At 42.8% G+C, this 21,043-nt stretch overlaps 1 long non-coding RNA gene across 1 annotated transcript; it reads left to right on the plus strand.

The window, feature by feature from the left end:
• Positions 1 to 454: 454 nt before the first annotated feature.
• Positions 455 to 9,027, plus strand: LOC120053059. The gene is made up of 3 exons (XR_005477437.1): positions 455 to 578; positions 8,114 to 8,208; positions 8,662 to 9,027. It is a non-coding gene; the product is annotated as an uncharacterized LOC120053059 (long non-coding RNA).
• Positions 9,028 to 21,043: the final 12,016 nt, after the last annotated feature.

The following is a 21,043-nucleotide window of genomic DNA, read 5'->3' on the forward strand; positions in this document are numbered from 1 at the left end:
TTAATTAACTCTTCCTTTTTACAGATGGAGTCATTGGTCATCACTACTCAACAGAGAGAGACCAGCTACAGGCCAGTTACAACAACCTGACCAAAGAGAGAGACCAGCTACAGACCAGTTACAACAACATGACTGAAGAGAGAAACCAGCTACAGACCAGTTACAACAACATGACTGAAGAGAGAAACCAGCTACAGACCAGTTACAACAACATGACTGAAGAGAGAAACCAGCTACAGACCAGTTACAACAACATGACTGAAGAGAGAAACCAGCTACAGACCAGTTACAACAAGCTGACTGAAGAGAGAAACCAGCTACAGACCAGGGTTAGGTTCTATGGTGAGTGGAGTTGATTCATTTCATTTAGTACATAGAAGAGATGTAGTATATTTGTAGACTTTTGAATGCCTGCTGTTCTGTTGTGTTTCTCAGAGAAACCCTGTCTAGCTGGATGGTGGAAGTTTGGCACCAGCTGTTATTATCTCTCCTCCACGATGAACTCAGCTGGGGCCGGTCAGAGGGAGTGCAGAACAATGAAAGGAGAGTTGGTTATTATAAACAGCAGAGAAGAACAGGTAATAGATAATACATTATTAATACTACAATACTACAGTTTCTTTATTATCATCTACTTCTCTGATTAGTATTCAACATGTATAACCAACTGCATTGCAAATGTTCAAATCACTGTCAATTTTTTTAATACATTTCCTCTCAGAAACGAAAGTTTGCATGAAATTATATAAACTCAGCAGAAAAAGAAAAGTCCTCTCACAGTCAACTGTGTTTATTTTCAGCAAACTTATCATGTGTAAATACATATTTCTATGAACATAACAAGATTCAACAACTGAGACATAAACTGAACAAGTTCCACAGACATGTGACTAACAGAAATGGAGTAATGTGTCCCTGAACAAAGGGGGGGTCAAAATCAAAAGTAACAGTCAGTATCTGGTGTGGCCACCAGCTGCATTAACTTCTTATGGCTACAGGGGCAGTATTGAGTAGCTTGGATGAAAGGTGCCCAGAGGTGCCCATATTAAACGGCCTGCTCCTCAGTCCCAGTTGCTAATATATGCATATTATTATTCATATTGGATAGAAAACACTTTGAAGTTTCTAAAACTGTTTGAATGATGTCTGTGAGTATAAAATAATTCATATGGCAGGCAAAAACCTGAGAAAAAATCCAAACAGGAAGTGGGAATTATGAGGCTGGTCGATTTTCAACCAAGATCCTATTGAAATCACAGCGAGATATGGATGAGTTTGCACTTCCTACGGCTTCCACTACATGTCAACAGTCTGTGGAACTTTGTCTGATGCCTCTACTGTGAAGGGGGGCCGAATGAGATGGGAATAAGTCAGGTCTGCCATGACCTGACCATGCTCTAACCATGCGCGTTCACATGAGAGGGAGCTCTGTTCCATCGCTCATCTGAAGTCAATGTAATTCTCCGGTTGGAACGTTATTCAAGATTTATGTTAAAAACCTTCTAAAGATTGATTCAATACATCATTTGACATGTTTCTACTGACTGTTACGGAACTTTTGGACATTTCGTCAGCTTTTAGTGAACGTGCTTAGTGACTTTGGATTTGTTTACCAAACGCGCTAACAAAAGTAGCTATTTGGACATAAATGATGGACATTACCGAACAAAACAAACATTTCTTGTGGAAGTGAGAGTCCTGGGAGTGCATTCCGGCGAATATCAGCAAAGGTAAGTGAAGATTTATAATGCTTTTTATGAGTTTTGTTGACTGCACAATTTGGCGGGTAACTATATGGCTTGCTTTTGTGGCTGAACGCTGTTTTCAGATTATTGAATATTGTGTTTTGCCGTAAAGCTTTTGGAAATCTTTAATTCTATGTAAAACATGTATCTTTCATCAAAGTTTATGATGAGTATTTATGTTATTTGACGTGGCTCTCTGCAATTTCTACGGATATTTTGGAGGCATTTCTGAAAATGGCGCCAATGTAAACTGAGGTTTTTGTACATAAATATTAACTTTATCGAACAACACATATATGTATTGTGTAACATGAAGTCCTATGAGTGTCATCTGATGAAGATCATCAAAGGTTAGTGATTCATTTTATCTCTATTTCTGCTTTTTGTGACTCCTATCTTTGGCTGGGAAAATTACTGTGTTTGTCTGTGATTTTGCGGTGACCTAACATAATCGTTTGTGGTGCTGTCGCTGAAAAGCCTATTTGAAATCGGACACTTTGGTGGGATTAACAACAAGATTACCTTTAAAATGGTATGAGATACATGTATGTTTGAGGAATTTTAATTATGAGATTTATGTTGTTTGAATTTGGCGCCCTGCACTTTCACTGGCTGTTGTCATATCGATCCCGTTACCAGGATTTCAGCCATAAGAAGTTAAGTACTGCAGCGCATCTCCTCCTCATGGACTGCACCAGATTTGCCAGTTTTTGCTGTGAAATGTTACCCCACCCTTCCACCAAGGCACCTGCAAGTTCCCTGACATTTCTGGGGGGAATGGCCCTAGCCCTCACCCTCCGATCCAACAGGTCCCAGACGTGCTCAATGGGTTAGAGATCCGGGCTCTTTGGCAGAACACAGACATTCCTGTCTTGAGGGAAATTACGCACAAAACGAGCCGTATATGTCACGCCCTGACCTTAGAGAGCCTTTTTATTTCTCTATTTGGTTAGGTCAGGGTGTGATTTGAGGTTGGCATTCTAGTTTCTATATTTCTTTGTTGGCCGGATATGGTCCCCAATCAGAGGCAGCTGACTATCGTTGTCTCTGATTGGGGATCATACTTAGGCAGCCCTTTTTCCCACCTTCAGTTGTGGGATCTTGTTCTCTGTTTAGGTTCTTAGCCTTACAGAACTGTTTTGGTGTCATCAATAAAAAGACGATGTACGCCTACCACGCTGCGCCTTGGTCTCGGAATGGAGGACATCATGAACATGGGAGGAGGTAATGGCAGGGCATGAGAGCCTGCCGTGGAAACAGGCGGAAGGAGCGAGTGAGGAACGGCGGCGATACCAGGAGTCACGGCAAGGACGGAAGCAAGAGAGGCAGCCTCCCCAAAAAATTGTGGGGGGGCACACGGGTTGGCGAGCGCAGCGAGCGGAACGAACGGAACTAAGGGGTGAATGAGAACCAACTCCCTGTAAACACAATGAGGAGTTGGTCACGGTTCAAGTGCCACGTTTTCCGGTTCTGTGCACCGTGCCTTCAGTGCGCATCCACAGCCCGGTGCGCTCTGTGCAAGCTCCCCGCAGTTGCCGTGCTAGAGTGGGCATTCAGCCAGGACGGATTGTGCCGGCTCAGCGCTCCTGGTCTCCGGTGCGTCTCTTCAGCCCAGGATATCCTGCGCAAGCTCTACGCACGGTATCCCCAGTTCACCAGCACAACCCAGTGCGGCCTGTGCCAGCTCGCCGCACTTGCCGTGCTACAGGGGTATTCAGCCAGGACGCGTTGTGCCTGCTCTACGCTCCAGACCTCCAGTGCGCCTCCATGGCCCGGAACCTGTAGTAATGATCCATGGAACGAAGCCTCCAGTGATAATCCATGCCCGGAGCCTCCAGCGACGGTCCCCCGCCCGGAGCCTGCAGCGACGGTCCGCAGTCCGGAGTCTCCATCGATGGTCCTCTGTCCGGAGTCTCCAGCGACGGTCAGCAGTCCGGAGCCTCCAGCAATGATCTGCAGTCCAGTGTTTCCAGCGAGGAGCTGCAGTCCAGAGCCTCCAGCGGGGGTTCCCAGTCCAGAGCCTCCAGCGACGATCTGCAGTCCGGAGCCTCCAGCGACGATCTGCAATCCAGAGTTTCCAGCGACAAGCTGCAGTCCAGAGCCTCGAGCGGTGGTTCCCAGTCCAGAGCCTCCGGCGATGATCCACGGTCCGGTTCCTCTGGCAACGATCCATGGTCCGGAGTCTCCGGCGACGATCCCACGGTCCGGTCCCACAGAAGCGGTGGGATCAGCTTACGGAGCGGGGGCTACATCTCGAACCGAAGCCACCACCGAGGATAGATGCCCACCCAGACCCTCCCCTATTGAGTCAAGTTTTGCGGCCGGAGTCCGCACCTTCTTGGGGAGGGGGGTACTGTCACGCCCTGCCTTTTTATTTCTCTATTTGGTTAGGTTGGGGTGGGCATTCTAGTTTATATATTTCTTTGTTGGCCGGGTATGGTTCCCAATCAGAGGCAGCTGACTATCGTTGTCTCTGATTGGGGATCATACTTAGGCAGCCCTTTTTCCCACCTTCAGTTGTGGGATCTTGTTTTCTGTATAGTTTCTTAGCATTACAGAACTGTGCGCTTTCGTTATTTTGTCTTTGTTGTTTTGTTTTGGTGTCATCAATAAAAAGACGATGTACGGCTACCACGCTGCGCCTTGGTCCACTCCTTCTACAAACGAGAGCCGTAACAGTATGGCTGGTGGCATTGTCATGCTGGAGGGTCATGTCAGGATGAGCCTGCAGGAAGGGTACCACATGAGGGAGGAGGATGTCTTCCCTGTAACGCACAGCGTTGAGATTGCCTGCAATGACAACATGCTCAGTCCGATGATGCTGTGACACACCGCCCCAGACCCTCCACCTTCAAATCGATCCCACTCCAGAGTACAGGCCTCAGTGTATGTTCATTCCTTCGACGATAAACGCAAATCCGATCATCAACCCTGGTTAGAAAAAAATGTGACTCGTCAGTGAAGAGCACTTTTTGCCAGTCCTGTCTGGTCCAGCGACGGTGGCGACGTAAATGCCGATGATGTCTGGAGAGGATCTGCCTTACAACAGGCCTACAAGCCCTCAGTCCAGCCTCTCTCAGCCTATTGCGGACAGTCTGAGCACTGATGGAGGGATTGTGCGTTCCTGGTGTAACTCGGGCATTTATTGTTGCCATCCTGTACCTGTCCTGCAGGTGTGATGTTCCGATGTACCGATCCTGTGCAGGTGTTGTTACACGTGGTCTGCCACTGCGAGGACGATCAGCTGTCTGTCCTATGCGTTGAAGAAATATATAAATTATATTTTATACATAATTTAGAAGATTTTTTTTTCTAATAAATAATTGTATATGAAAACAAACAATTAAATATTGACCTCCATCCCTATATTGTCATAGAAATCACAATGAAACCTGCAGTGGAACCAGTGCTGTCAGTCACAGCACACCCATGGCACATCGGACTCACACTCCTGTGGGGAGCTTGCAAGCAGATAACGCTCTCAGCAGCGAGCACTGCAGGTGGTGTCTTGTTTAATAAAAAATTATAATTAAATTGATTAACATGGTTTATAAATGTAGAAGTACTGCAGCAATACTAGTAATTGACACAACTGAGAGAGAAAAACAACCAGATGATGAAGTACCTGAGGGTGGAGCCATGGGTGGAGTGACAGAGGTGGCTGCTGGAGCTGTTCTCTTCCTTTTCTGTGCTGCAGAGAGAAACAGTCGTGTCAGACAGAGCATGTTTCATGAAAATAATTTTCTACTTTTTACATCAATACCTCTGGAGGAAGCTGCAGAAGTTTCGGAGGAGTTGGACATGCCTTGAGAGCTGGTGCTATGGACTGTAGATATGTAAAGAGAAACATTTAAAACATTGCAGTTTAAAAAAAAACATTAACAGTCTTTTTTTCATAATTGAGCATGCGTTCATGGAGGTGGCTGTATTCAAATTGCAGGGGGCAGGGACACCAGACAAGGCTGCTGTGGTGGTGTGACTAGAGGAGATGGAGGAAGTAATTGGTCCAGAGGAGGCCGCTTCAGTGGTGACAGACAGGGGGGTGGTGTGCATCGTGGTGGTGGATGAAACCGCTGACAATGGCTTGGAGGAGCTAGTGTTTGTGGTGGTGGGGTTGAAGGACCGACAGTGGTGTGGCTGAGAGAACAGGCACGTGGTCTACTTCGGCAGCAAGAGGCTCCGGCGGCTCCTACAGGTGTTGCACACTGGGAGGCACTGGCGGTGGTGACGCAGCTGTCAGGAGGGATTCCTGTGAGGCGTCCAGCAGAGGCGATGGTATCAATGGTCTCATGCATAGCAGCCCTCTCCTGTGCCCTCTGTGTTCTGAGGGCTGCCCGATGCCCTTTCTCCTCTGCCTCGGCCCTCTCCTTCCCACCCGTCTCCTGCCACTGGCACGTGTGTTCCTCCCCGGTGAGGCATGCGGCAACAACTGGGAGTCTTCTGTATCGGTATAGCCGATACTTCAGGACAGTTAGGATGTGCCCCAGGTCCTTCGCTATCAGCCCCTCTATTAGGGGGTGCTCTTCTAGGGCTAGGGCTGGGACTGGAGCAGGGGCTGGGGGTCCTCCTGTGGTCGCTGGGGAGGAGGTGCTGGTGGACGACACAGTGCTGCTATTCAAGGAGAGGCGGTGGTGGGACCAGGTAGGGACCAAGACGGCATTAGACGGGACCTTTCAATGGCTGAAGGGTCAAAAAGGAAGAAGCCACATTTCTTAAACCCTTCCACCACATAGCGCATGTCCTTGCAGCGCTGGGACGGGTAGCGGAATACTCTGGCAAATTCTGATTTGTTTACCATGTAGGAGTGGTCAACATGGCTGAGGTCTCCAGCTACCTTGGAGAACTCAGCCTTTAAAAAGCCAGACTATGCCACGTCCAGAGGCTACAGGGCATAGGTGCAGTGTGGTGGAAGACAAAGAAGTCTTCCCTTAGTGCTGCCGCCATCACCTCCGGGGTCCACGTGGATCTTGTGCCCATCGAAGAGAAGAAGGAGAGGGCGCTCTTTCACTGTATGCTTATTGAAGTACTCAGACCACTTCTTTTAACAGGTCCCCGTCAATGTAGCCACTCTTTTACCGTCCAAAATACTGCCTCGATATAGTTGTTGTAAGATGAAACACAGCCTACAGTGATAGGTGTCAAAAAGTGCATGGTTCAAAGTAGAAATGACCCCGTCAGACGACAATTTACCCTATCAAAAACAATTTTGATACGGTAAAGCTTGACAATGTTCAGCTGTTTTTGTGAAATGTATTATCTTACACTTAAACTCATTTATTTTTTGGTTACTAAGCAGTTTTATCAACATTTAGTGACCAATCTAGCAATATTAGCAATGCCGTTAGCTGTATTTCAGAGATAAAAAGTTGGATATTACATGATGTGTGGTCTGTTGCGCAGTCAAATTTTACAACATACAGAGTCTCCCTCAAAATGTGTATATATATATACTGTATATAGTACTTTTTTGAAAACTCTCATAACCTAACTGAACTTGAATAAATTGTAATGAAAATCAGTGGTCAGCTAGCTAGAAGGGTGTATTTAGTCGCAAAACTTACCGTTATCTTCTTCAAGTCCATTTAAGTGTTCAGCTCGAGGTGTCTGATATTGGGGGGAAATTGGGTGGAAATTAGCTACAGTACAGTAGTACTACTACTACTGCTATTATGCCATTACTATTATACTACTACTATCATGATATTTTGGGAATGTGTACTTTTACTTTCTACTTACTTTTCCAGCAGTGGTGGAAAAAGTACCCAATTGTCAAAGTAAAGATACCTTAATAGAAAAGGACTGAAATAAAAGTGAAAGTCACCCAGTAAAATACTACTTGAGTAACAGTCTAAAAGTATTTGATTTTAAATATACTTAAGTATCAAAAGTAAAAGTCTAAATGATTTCAAAATCCTTATAAAGCAAACCGAACAGCATAATTGTCTTGTTTTTTTTATTTACAGATAACCATGGGCATGCTCCAACACCCAGACATAATTTACAAACAAAGCATGTGTTTAGTGAGTCTGCCAAATCACAGGCAGTAGGGATGACCAGGGATACCCTCTTGATAAGTGTGTGAATCAGACCAATTTCTTGTCCTGCTAAGCATTCAAAATGTAACGAGTACTTTTGGGTGTCAGGGAAAATGTATGGAGTAAAAAGTATATAATTATATTTAGGAATATCGTGAAGTAAAAGTACTATTATACTACTACTGTTATACCACTACTATGATAATAATACTATTATACTACCACTATTATACTACTACTACTACTACTACTATCATACTACTACTATTATGTATGTCTCTGCCGTGGAGATCAAATAATGGCCATTGTTTTTCTTCCAAATTTATATTATAGATATTCATTCATGAATTTAAGAAGAATGTCTGGATTGGTACTTATAAAAAAGACGGAATCTGGCAGTGGGTTGACAACACACCATTTAAACCTACGTGAGTGATTGACAGTTCTGAATTTCTTTTACTATCTGTTTCTCTGTTGTTGCAATGATCATTTTTACAGTCCGATAACCTCATCTCCAGCCAGCTCTCTCTCTTTCTCTCTGTCTCTCTCTCTCTCTCTTTCTCTCTGTCTCTCTCTCTCTCTCTCTCTGTCTCTCTCTCTCTCTCTCTCTCTCTTTCTCTCTCTCTCTCTCTCTCTCTGTCTCTCTCTCTGTCTCTCTCTGTCTCTCTCTCTCTCTCTTTCTCTCTGTCTCTCTCTCTCTCTCTCTGTCTCTCTCTCTCTCTCTCTCTCTCTCTCTCTCTCTGTCTCTCTCTGTCTCTCTCTCTCTGTCTCTCTCTCTCTCTCTCAAATGGTAGCAGTAAAGCCTGGTGACGAGGTTAACAGACTGATTCTCTATGATGTTTTAGACGATTTTCAACTCTGATTCACTGTGTGGTTTATAGGTATTGGATGGAAGGGGAACCTAATAACCTCAATGACAAGGCAGCTTGTGTTGAGATCTCACAGACAGCAACAGACCCATTGAAGAGCTGGAAGGATGGACCGTGTATTCCAAAACACTGGGTCTGTGAGAAACCAATCACACCGTAATTATTGGTTATCCCTGTGATAGGCTTAAGATGCTTTTGTCTCTCTCTCTCTCTCTCTCTCTCTCTCTCTCTCTCTCTCTCTCTCTCTCTCTCTCTCTCTCTCTCTCTCTCTCTCTCTCTCTCTCTCTTGTTGTTTACTGGTAAGTGATGATGTCTAGTAGTTATCATGTTGATGGTCATGATGAATGGTTAAGTGATGATGACTAGTAGTTATCATGTTGATGGTCATACTGAATGGTTAAGTGATGATGACTAGTAGTTATCATGTTGATGGTCATGATGAATGGTTATGTGGTGATGACTAGTAGTTATCATGTTGATGGTCATACTGAATGGTTAAGTGATGATGACTAGTAGTTATCATGTTGATGGTTATGATGAATGGTTAAGTGATGTTGGATAGTAGTTATCGCGTTGATGGTCATGCTGAATGGTTAAGTGATGATATTTAGTAGCTATCATGGTGATGGTCATGATGAATGGTTATGTGGTGATGACTACTAGTTATCATGTTGATGGTCATGCTGAATGGTTAAGTGATGATTAGTAGTTATCATGTTGATGGTTATGCTGAAAGGTTAAGTGATGATGGCTAGTAAACTCAGAAAAAAAGAAACGTCCCCTTTTCCGAACCCTATCTTTCAAAGATAAAATCCAAATAACTTCAGATCTTCATTGTAAACGGTTTAAACACTGTTTCCCATGCTTGTTCAATGAACCATTAATAATTAATGAAAATGCACCTGTGGAACGGTCGTTACGACACTAACAGCTTACAGATTGCAGGCAATTAAGGTCACAGTTATGAAAACTTAGGACACTAAAGAGGCCTTTCTACTGACTGAAAAACACCAAAAGAAATATGCCCATGGTCCCTGCTCATCTGTGTGAACGTGCCTTAGGCATGCTGCAAGGAGGCATGAGGACTGCAGATGTGGCCAGGGCAATAAATTGCAATGTCCGTACTGTGAGATGCTTAAGATAGCGCTACAGGGAGACAGGACAGACAGCTGATTGTCCTCACCGTGGCAGACCACGTGTAACAACACCTGCACAGGATCGGTACATCGGAACATCACACCTGCAGGACAGGTACAGGATGGCAACAATAACTGCCTGAGTTACACCAGAAACGCACAATCCCTCCATCAGTGCTCAGACTGTAATAGGCTGAGAGAGGCTGGACTGAGGGCTTGTAGGCCTGTTGTAAGGCAGGTCCTCACCAGACATCATCGGCAATAATGTCGCCTATGGGCACAAACCCACCGTCGCTGGACCAGACAGGACTGGCAAAAAGTGCTCTTCACTGACGAGTCACTTTTTTTCTCACCAGGGGTGATGATCGGATTTGCGTTTATCGTCGAAGGAATGAGCGTACACCGAGGCCTGTACTCTGGAGCAGGATCGATTTGGAGGTGGAGGGTCTGGGGCGGTATGTCACAGCATCATCGGACTGAGCTTGTTGTCATTGCAGGCAATCTCAGCGCTGTGCGTTACAGGGAAGACATCCTCCTCCCTCATGTTGTACCCTTCCTGCAGGCTCATCCTGACATGACCCTACAGCATGACATAGCCAACAGCCATACTGCTCGTTCTGTGCGTGATTTCCTACAAGACAGGAATGTCAGTGTTCTGCCATGGCCAGCGAAGAGCCCGGATCCCAATCCCATTGAGCATGTCTGGGACCTGTTGGATCGGAGGGTGAGGGCTAGGGCCATTCCCACCAGAAATGTCTGGGAATTTGCAGGTGCCTTAGTGGAAGAGTGGGGTAACATCTCACAGCAAGAACTGGCAAATCTGGAGCATTCCACGAGGAGGAGATGCACTGCAGTATTTAATGCAGCTGGTGGCCACAACAGATACTGATTGTTACTTTTGATTTTGACTCCCCCTTTGTTCAGGGACACATTATTCCATGTCTGTGGAACTTGTTCAGTTTATGTCTCAGTTGTTGAATCTTATGTTCATACAAATATTTACACATTTTAAGTTTGCTGAAAATAATCGCAGTTGATGAGAGGACGTTTTTTTTTTTGCTGAGTTTAGTTATCATGTGTATAGTCATGCTGAATGGTTAAGTGATGATGGCTAGTAGTTATCATGTTGATGGTTGGATACAGTGCTGAATGGTTAAGTTATGATGTTTAGTAGTTATCATGTTGATGGTTGGATACAGTGCTGAATGGTTAAGTGATGATTTCTAGTAGTTATCATGTTGATGGTTGGATACAGTGCTGAATGGTTAAGTGATGATTTCTAGTAGTTATCATGTTGATGTTGGATACAGTGCTGAATGGTTAAGTGATGATGTCTAGTAGTTATCATGTTGATGGTTGGATACAGTGCTGAATGGTTAAGTGATGATGGCTAGTAGTTATCATGTTGATGGTTGGATACAGTGCTGAATGGTTAAGTGATGATTTCTAGTAGTTATCATGTTGATGGTTGGATACAGTGCTGAATGGTTAAGTGATGATTTCTAGTAGTTATCATGTTGATGGTTGGATACAGTGCTGAATGGTTAAGTGATGATTTCTAGTAGTTATCATGTTGATGGTTGGATACAGTGCTGAATGGTTAAGTGATGATTTCTAGTAGTTATCATGTTGATGGTTGGATACAGTGCTGAATGGTTAAGTGATGATGGCTAGTAGTTATCATGTTGATGGTCGGATACAGTGCTGAAATGTAAGTGATAATTCCACCTAGTGGTTAAAGTGAGATATCAACTCACCATAGAGGTAAAATCGTGGTATTACAGACTTGCCAATGGTTCTTTCTCAATGAATCCATTCTCCTCGCATCCTTCCTCCTCTGCTCCTCAAAACACATTGGATAATATGGTCCAAGAGGAGTGACCTTGGACTTTCTCCTCTAATAGTGTTGTGAAGGAGGAGAGGAGATAGGAGGAGAGGAGACAGGAGAGAAATCTAGGAAATACTAATTGAGATAGAGCCTTAGTGTCAGAGAGAGACATAGAGAAAGAAGAAAATTAAGAGAATAAAAACAAAAAAACTAAAACATTGAATTGTTTTAGATTTAGAGGATAGTATGTAGACATGCAATCAGTAAAATGCTTGTATTAATAGTTTTTATTAGTATGTAAGTCGCTCTGGATGAGGGCTTCTGTTAAATGACAAAAATGTACATTTAATGTAATTTGCCATAGGCTTATGCTTGTTTTTTTATTTATATCTTGATATTTTTTTTTGCATATTAAATAATTAGCATAAATGGTTTTTATCATAACAACAAAGTAAAGTAATAAAGGAACAATGTCCTCTAACCAGCTTCCTGATGGAATGTGATTGGATTATTAAAAAAGTATCGTTTGCAGTTGGACACACACAGAAAGCAGAACAGTACTGAGAGGGCACGCCCAAATGAATGCATGAGCACACACACAAGTCTGAAGTTCCCCTTTTACAACCTCTGAGAAAGATGCAAACATCGATTCATAGGTCATAATAGTTTATAACGGAGGAAACCATCTTGTCCATGAGAGTCTCAGCTTTCAATAGAGTGGTTATAATAGTTTATAATGTAGGAAACCATCATGTTCTTTAGAGAGTCTCAGCTTTCAATAGAGTGGTTATAATAGTTTATAATGTAGGAAACCATCGTGTTCTTTAGAGAGTCTCAGCTTTCAATAGAGTGGTTATAATAGTTTATAATGTAGGAAACCATCGTGTTCTTTAGAGAGTCTCAGCTTTCAATAGAGTGGTTATAATAGTTTATAATGGAGGAAACCATCATGTTCTTTAGAGAGTCTCAGCTTTCAATAGAGTGGTTATAATACACTGCTCAAAAAAATAAAGGGAACACTTAAACAACACAATGTAACTCCAAGTCAAACACACTTCTGTGAAATCAAACTGTCCACTTAGGAAGCAACACTGATTGACAATAAATTTCACATGCTGTTGTGCAAATGGAATAGACAAAAGGTGGAAATTATAGGCAATTAGTAAGACACCCCCAAAAAAGGAATGGTTCTGCAGGTGGTGACCACACACCACTTCTCAGTTCCTATGCTTCCTGGCTGATGTTTTGGTCACTTTTGAATGCTGGCGGTGCTCTCACTCTAGTGGTAGCATGAGACGGAGTCTACAACCCACACAAGTGGCACAGGTAGTGCAGTTCATCCAGGATGGCACATCAATGCGAGCTGTGGCAAAAAGGTTTGTTGTGTCTGTCAGCGTAGTGTCCAGAGCATGGAGGCGCTACCAGGAGACAGGCCAGTACATCAGGAGACGTGGAGGAGGCCGTAGGAGGGCAACAACCCAGCAGCAGGACCGCTACCTCCGCCTTTGTGCAAGGAGGTGCACTGCCAGAGCCCTGCAAAATGACCTCCAGCAGGCCACAAATGTGCATGTGTCAGCATATGGTCTCACAAGGGGTCTGAGGATCTCATCTCGGTACCTAATGGCAGTCAGGCTACCTCTGGCGAGCACATGGAGGGCTGTGCGGCCCCACAAAGAAATGCCACCCCACACCATGACTGACCCACCGCCAAACCGGTCATGCTGGAGGATGTTGCAGGCAGCAGAACGTTCTCCACGGCGTCTCCAGACTCTGTCACGTCTGTCACATGTGCTCATGTGCTCAGTGTGAACCTGCTTTCATCTGTGAAGAGCACAGGGCGCCAGTGGCAAATTTGCCAATCTTGGTGTTCTCTGGCAAATGCCAAACGTTCTGCACGGTGTTGGGCTGTAAGCACAACCCCCACCTGTGGACGTCGGGCCCTCATACCACCCTCATGGAGTCTGTTTCTGACCGTTTGAGCAGACACATGCACATTTGTGGCCTGCTGGAGGTCATTTTGCAGGGCTCTGGCAGTGCACCTCCTTGCACAAAGGCGGAGGTAGCGGTCCTGCTGCTGGGTTGTTGCCCTCCTACGGCCTCCTCCACGTCTCCTGATTTACTGGCCTGTCTCCTGGTAGCGCCTCCATGCTCTGGACACTACGCTGACAGACACAACAAACCTTTTTGCCACAGCTCGCATTGATGTGCCATCCTGGATGAACTGCACTACCTGAGCCACTTGTGTGGGTTGTAGACCCCGTCTCATGCTACCACTAGAGTGAAAGCACCGCCAGCATTCAAAAGTGACCAAAACATCAGCCAGGAAGCATAGGAACTGAGAAGTGGTGTGTGGTCACCACCTGCAGAACCATTCCTTTTTTGGGGGTGTCTTACTAATTGCCTATAATTTCCACCTTTTGTCTATTCCATTTGCACAACAGCATGTGAAATTTATTGTCAATCAGTGTTGCTTCCTAAGTGGACAGTTTGATTTCACAAAAGTGTGATTGACTTGGAGGTACATTGTGTTGTTTAAGTGTTCCTTTTATTTTTTTGAGCAGTGTAGTTTATAATGTAGGAAACCATCGTGTTCTTTAGAGAGTCTCAGCTTTCAATAGAGTGTTTATAATAGTTTATAGGCGTTTTTGTGAGAAGACCGATTTTTGGGACGTATCATGGTCTGAAAAACACCCCTCTAACACTGCCACGTTTCACCAGAGATGTGGAAGTGTGATATCGGCGGATGAGATGGATTAAGACGCAGTCCATGCAAAAAAACACAGATCTTTAGTTAAAACAAACAGATTTTGATGGGGATTTCTTAGTTATGTTAATTAGATTTCGGCAGGGCACGACCATTGTAGTCAAAGGGTTAAGTAATGAAGGAACAATGTCCTAGCAGGTCTAACAGCTTCCTGCTTAAATGTGATTGGATCATTAAAACAGTGTGACCTGCAGTTGGACACACACACACACGCACGCACGCACGCACGCACGCACGCACGCACGCACGCACACACACACACACACACACACACACACACACACACACACACACACACACAAAGTCCCCTTTTAAACATATGAGAAAGATGCAAGATTAGATTTCCCACACACACTTCTGAATAACAGAATAGATAGAAAAATGGCCCCTATATGGCATAGGGCCATTGGTGATGTATAAATAAATAGGTTGCTGGCCACAGAGTGCAACCCATAACGTGACCTCAGTTTGAAGGCTGGGGTGTCAAAGCCTCAGTAATGCTATATGATCATTGTGCAAATTCACTGAGTCCAATATTTTATCTGATAAAATATATGATTACTTCAATTCTATCTTGAATCATACTGAATGTTTCAAACAGATGTGCACGGTGGAACACAAAATGTTTCCATTAAAACAGTGTGACCTGGACACACACAGAGGGCAGAACAGTACTGAGAGGGCACACACACATACACACACACAAAATTATGCTAATGAATTGTGATAATGACTCACAGCCTTCACTAAACAAGGGACAACGTGTAGGTGACCAATGAAAACACAATGCACCAGTGGACCTGTCTACTACATACCCACACACTCATCATGGTGTCTATCTGCTGTTGTGTCTCTTCCTGGAGGTTGCTGTCTGCTACATACCCACACACTCATCATGGTGTCTATCTGCTGTTGTGTCTCTTCCTGGAGGTTGCTGTCTGCTACATATCCACACACTCATCATGGTGTCTATCTGCTGTTATGTCTCTTCCTGGAGGTTGCTGTCTGCTCAAACCACTGGTTAAGGTGTGAAGTCCTCCCTACATCTATAACACTGTACGTTCTCAGACACAACAGACTGTTAAACTAAAGCAGCTGTTTAACAGGATATAAAACATAATATACTGTCTGGTGTACTGTGTGCAGAAACAAAGTACCACAGTATATTTTAAGGTAGTAATTAGAATTAGCCTTTATATGGAGCAGTCTGAGGATATTTATGCTAATGTAAATTTTGCCAGACTAACAACCTATCCCTCAACGTAGCCAAGACTAAGGAGATGATTGTGGACTACAGGACAAGGAGGACTGAGCACGCCCCCATTCTCATCGACGGGGCTGTAGTGGAGCAGGTTGAGAGCTTCAAGTTCCTCGGTGTCCACATCAACAACAAACTAGAATGGTCCAAACACACCAAGACAGTCGTGAAGAGGGCACAACAAAACCTATTCCCCCCAAGGAAACTAAAAAGATTTGGCATGGGTCCTGAGGTCCTCAAAAGGTTCTACAGCTGCAACATCGAGAGCATCCTGACTGGTTGCATCACTGCCTGGTACGGTAATTGCTCGGCCTCTGACCGCAAGGCACTACAAAGGGTAGTGCGTACCGCCCAGTACATCACTGGGGTTAAGCTGCCTGCCTTCCAGGACCTCTACAACCGGCGCTGTCAGAGGAAGGCCCTAAAAATTGTCCCCAGCCACCCCAGTCATAGACTGTTCTCTCTACTACCGCATGGCAAGCGGTACCGGAGTGCCAAGTCTAGGACAAAAAGGCTACTCAACAGTTTTTACCCCCAAGCCATAAGATTCCTGAACAGGTAACCAAATGGTTACCCAGACTATTTGCATTGTGTCCCCGCACAACCCTCTTTTTACGCTGCTGCTGCTCTCTGTTTATCACATATGCATAGTCACTTGTACTTTACATTCATTTACATACTACCTCAATTGGGCCGACCAACCAGTACTCCCGCACATTGGCTAACCGGGCTATCTGCATTGTGTTCCGCCACCCACAAATCCTGACAACCCCTATTTTACACTACTGCTACTCTCTGTTCATCATATAGTCACTTTAACCATATCTACATGTACATACTACCTCAATCAGCCTGATTAACCGGTGTCTGTATGTAGCCTCGCTACATTTATAGCCTCGCTACTGTATATAGCCTGTTTTTTTACTGTTGTTTTATTTCTTTACTTACCTATTGTTCACCTAACACCTTTTTTGCACTATTGGTTAGAGCCTGTAAGTAAGCATTTCACTGTAAGGTCTACAACGGTTGTATTCGGCGAACGTGACAAATACACTTTGATTTGATTTGATTTGAGGAAGAGCTGTGGACAGGATACTGTGAACAGGAGCATAGATAAACAACCTGAATCTCAGAACACTGGTAAATACACCGTAGTCATAGAGACACACACATGGAAATCTAAACCAATAGTTATTATTCTTCCAATGCCACACAAACAATTTAGCTTATGTTAATGTGATGAGGTTGGCTGATGCCCCATGCTCCAAGGCTTCAAAAGTAAACTGAGTAAAATAAACTGTAACAAACAGATTATTAATATTCAAAAGCAGAACACAATGTGTCTTCCATATGAAGGTACCTTACTTCACAAGGGAAAGCTTTTGAAATGACATACTTATGGAAATAATACATAAAATGCTAAATACTACAGCTCCTAAATGAAAGGTTGTTCCTTTAAGACTAGAAGTTAAATGTTCTGAAATGATGTCTTCTAACTGCAGAAACATACATTATTATGTTCATAAAGTCCTACGTAACTTGCAACTGTGTATTTCCAACCTGGTCTCAGAGCATTTCGTATTATCCTGTACGTAAATCTGAAACACTCCATTTAGTATGACATGTTACCTTTCATATGGTATGTATCAATTTGTGGATAAGCATCATCCATTTTGTATAATATGTTACGAATTACAATGTGTATGATATGTTACAAATTACAATGTGTATGATATGTTACGAATTAGCAAAACGTACAATATGTTATGAATTTGCTAAACATATAATATGTTCTGAATTCTACTAACATTAGCTAAATGGCTAATTTTGGCAAGGCTAGGGGTTAACTGTAACTGGTCACTATATTTCCTGTTAATGTGTGAAGCTGTATCTTTAACAACCACAAGTCCCCCTCAACAGGAAGAGAGATGGGGTGAGAAAACACCACTTTAAATACAGCTATTCTTCCTCCATTTACAGATGATACAACAGAGATGCTTCATACTTTGGGATTATATGAGGCGAATTATATTTTACACTTAAGTCAAATTTACACAGTCAATCATTGGTGCCAATGGGAGACTAAGTGAAACTTTGAATTAAAGGGTTACTTCAGGATTTTGGCCCTTTATCTACTTCCCCAGAGTCAGATGAGCTTATGGATAACATTTTTATGACTGTATCCAGTATGAAGGAAGTTAGAGGTAGTTTTGTGAGCCAATGCTAACTACAGGTAGCCTGATGACTGGAGGTGAATGGCATGCTAGCAGATACCCAGGAAATCAGCTCCTATTGATTTTCATTTTGGAAATCTGTTCCCAAGTATACTAGAGAGAAAAACACCAATGTAAGCAAGGTTTGAAAATATGAAGTTATCTGACTGTTTTTAACCTTGTAAGTGCTGGTATTAACCATGATATCTGACTGTTTTTAACCCTGTAGGTACTGGTATTAACCATGATATCTGACTGTTTTAACCCTGTAGGTACTGGTATTAACCATGATATCTGACTGTTATTAACCCTGTAGGTACTGGTATTAACCATGATATCTGACTGTTTTTAACCCTGTAGGTACTGGTATTAACCATGATATCTGACTGTTTTTAACCCTGTAGGTACTGGTATTAACCATGACATCTGACTGTTGTTAACCCTGTAGGTACTGGTATTAACCATGATATCTGACTGTTTTTAACCCTGTAGGTACTGGTATTAACCATGATATCTGACTGTTATTAACCCTGTAGGTACTGGTATTACCCATGATATCTGACTGTTTTGAACCCTGTAGGTACTGGTATTAATACCAGTACCTACAGGGTTATCAACAGTCAGATATCATGGTTAATACCAGTACCTACAGGGTTAAAAACAATCAGATATCATGGTTAATACCAGTACCTACAGGGTTAACAACAGTCAGATGTCATGTACCAGTACCTACAGGGTTAACAACAGTCAGATATCATGGTTAACCTGATGAGGATAGAGGGCGCTATTTACACTTTGTGGGAAAATCGTGCCCAATTTAAATGGCCTCGTACTCTATTCTTGCTAGTACAATATGCATATTATTATTACTATTGGATAGAAAACACTCTCTAGTTTCTAAAACCGTTAGAATTTTGTCTGTGAGTAAAACAGAACTCATTTGGCAGCACACTTTCTGACCAGGAAGTGGAAAGTCTGAAAATGATGCTCTGTTCAAGGGCCTGCCTATAAATGGGCATGATACGTATGAGTATACATGCACGTCATACACCTTCCCCTCAATGTCAAGAGGAAGTGAGAGAAGAAATGAAGTGTTTATCTTGGTCTGAGGTGGAATAAATCATCTTGGCACGACGAGTCATCCATTTTTTGTTTTCTGGAGAGAGCGAACATAGACCTGGAATTGCCTTCTTAAAAGCCGTCGTTATAGGCGACTACTATCTCCGGCTTTGATTTTATTTGATACATGTCACAATATCATCGTAAAGTATGTTTTTTCAATATAGTTTTAATAGATTATTGAATTTTTTTCGGGACGTTAGGCGTGTTGCGTTGTCTGTGTTTGTTGACGATGGGGAGCTTCGCGCCACTTGGCCAGTGTGCTTGCTAATTCAAGAGGGAAAAACGATGTTCTAAATCCAAACAACGACTGTTCTGGACAAAGGACCCCTTGTCCAACATTCTGATGGAAGATCACCAAAAGTAGGACCCATTTTGTGATGCTATTTCATATATATGTCGAACTGTGTACTAGTAGTTTTGCGCCCAGGTTTTGGCCACTCTCCTCGCTATAACATAAGCCTTATGTCGTAATGAAGATATTTTTAGAATTCTAACACTGCGATTGCATTAAGAACTAGTGTTACTATCATTTCCTATACAACATGTATTTTTTTGTAATGTTTATGAATTGCTATTTGGTCAGAATAGGTGAGAGTCTAATAGAAATATCCGCACATTCTGGGAAATAGAAGCTACGTTAGCATAATGGATAACCACTGATTTCAGCTCTAAATATTCACATTTTCGAACAAAACATAAGTGTATGTATAACCTGATGTTATAGGACTGTCATCTGAGGAAGGTTTATGAAGGTTAGTGAAAATTTATATCTTTTGCTGGTTTATTCGCTAACGCTAACGTGCCTATTGCTATCGCTAACGTGCCTTGATGAATGAATGCGGAAGTGTGGTAGGCTATTGTAGTAAGCTACTATAATGCTATATTGTGTTTTCGCTGTAAAACACTTAAAAAATCTGAAATATTGGCTGGATTCACAAGATGCTTGTCTTTCATTTGCTGTACACGATGCATTTTTCAGAAATGTTTTATGATGAGTATTTAGTTATTCCACGTTGGTCTCTATAATTACTCTGGCTGCTTCGGTGCTATTTTTGACGGTAGATGTGATGGTAGCTGCAATGTAAAACTGATTTATACCTCAAATATGCACATTTTTCGAACAAAACATAGATTTATTGTGTAACATGTTATAAGACTGTCATCTGATGAAGTTGTTTCTTGGTTAGTTTGGTTGGTTCTTGGTTAGTTAGGTTGGCTTTGTGCATGCTACCTGTGCTGTGAAAAATGTCTGTCCTTCTTTGTATTTGGTGGTGAGCTAACATAAATATACGTGCTGTTTTCGCTGTAAAACATTTAAAAAATCGGACATGTTGACTGGATTCACAAGATATGTATCTTTCATTTGCTGTATTGGACTTGTTAATGTGTGAAAGTTAAATATTTCTAAAAAATACTTTTTGAATTTCGGGCTCTGCCTTTTCAGTGGAATGTGGGAGGAGTTCCGCTGGCGGAAAGCTGGGGCGGTAAAGGTTAACCATGATATCTAATTGTTGTTAACCCTGTAGGTACTGGTATTAACCATGATATAATGACTTTTTTTAACCCAGTAGGTACTGGTATTAACCATGATATCTTACTGTTTTTAACCCTGTAGGTACTGGTATTAACCAGGATATCTGACTGTTTTTAACCTTGTAGGTACTGGTATTAACCATGATATCTGACTGTTTTTAACCCTGTAGGTACTGGTATTAACCATGATATCTGACTGTTGTTAACCCTGTAGGTACTGGTATTAACCATGATATCTGACTGTTTTTAACCCTGTAGGTACTGGTATTAACCATGATATCTGACTTTTGTTAACCCTGTAGGTACTGGTATTAACCATGATATCTGACTGTTTTTAACCCTGTAGGTACTGGTATTAACCATGATATCTGACTGTTTTTAGCCCTGTAGGTACTGGTATTAACCATGATATCTGACTGTTTTTAACCCTGTAGGTACTGGTATTAACCATGATATCTGACTGATTTTAGCCCTGTAGGTAGTGGTATTAACCATGACAACTGACTGTTTTTAACCTTGTAGGTACTGGTATTAACCATG

This window comes from Salvelinus namaycush, chromosome 8, assembly GCF_016432855.1.
Source record: "Salvelinus namaycush isolate Seneca chromosome 8, SaNama_1.0, whole genome shotgun sequence".
Classification (NCBI taxonomy): Eukaryota; Metazoa; Chordata; class Actinopteri; order Salmoniformes; family Salmonidae; genus Salvelinus; species Salvelinus namaycush.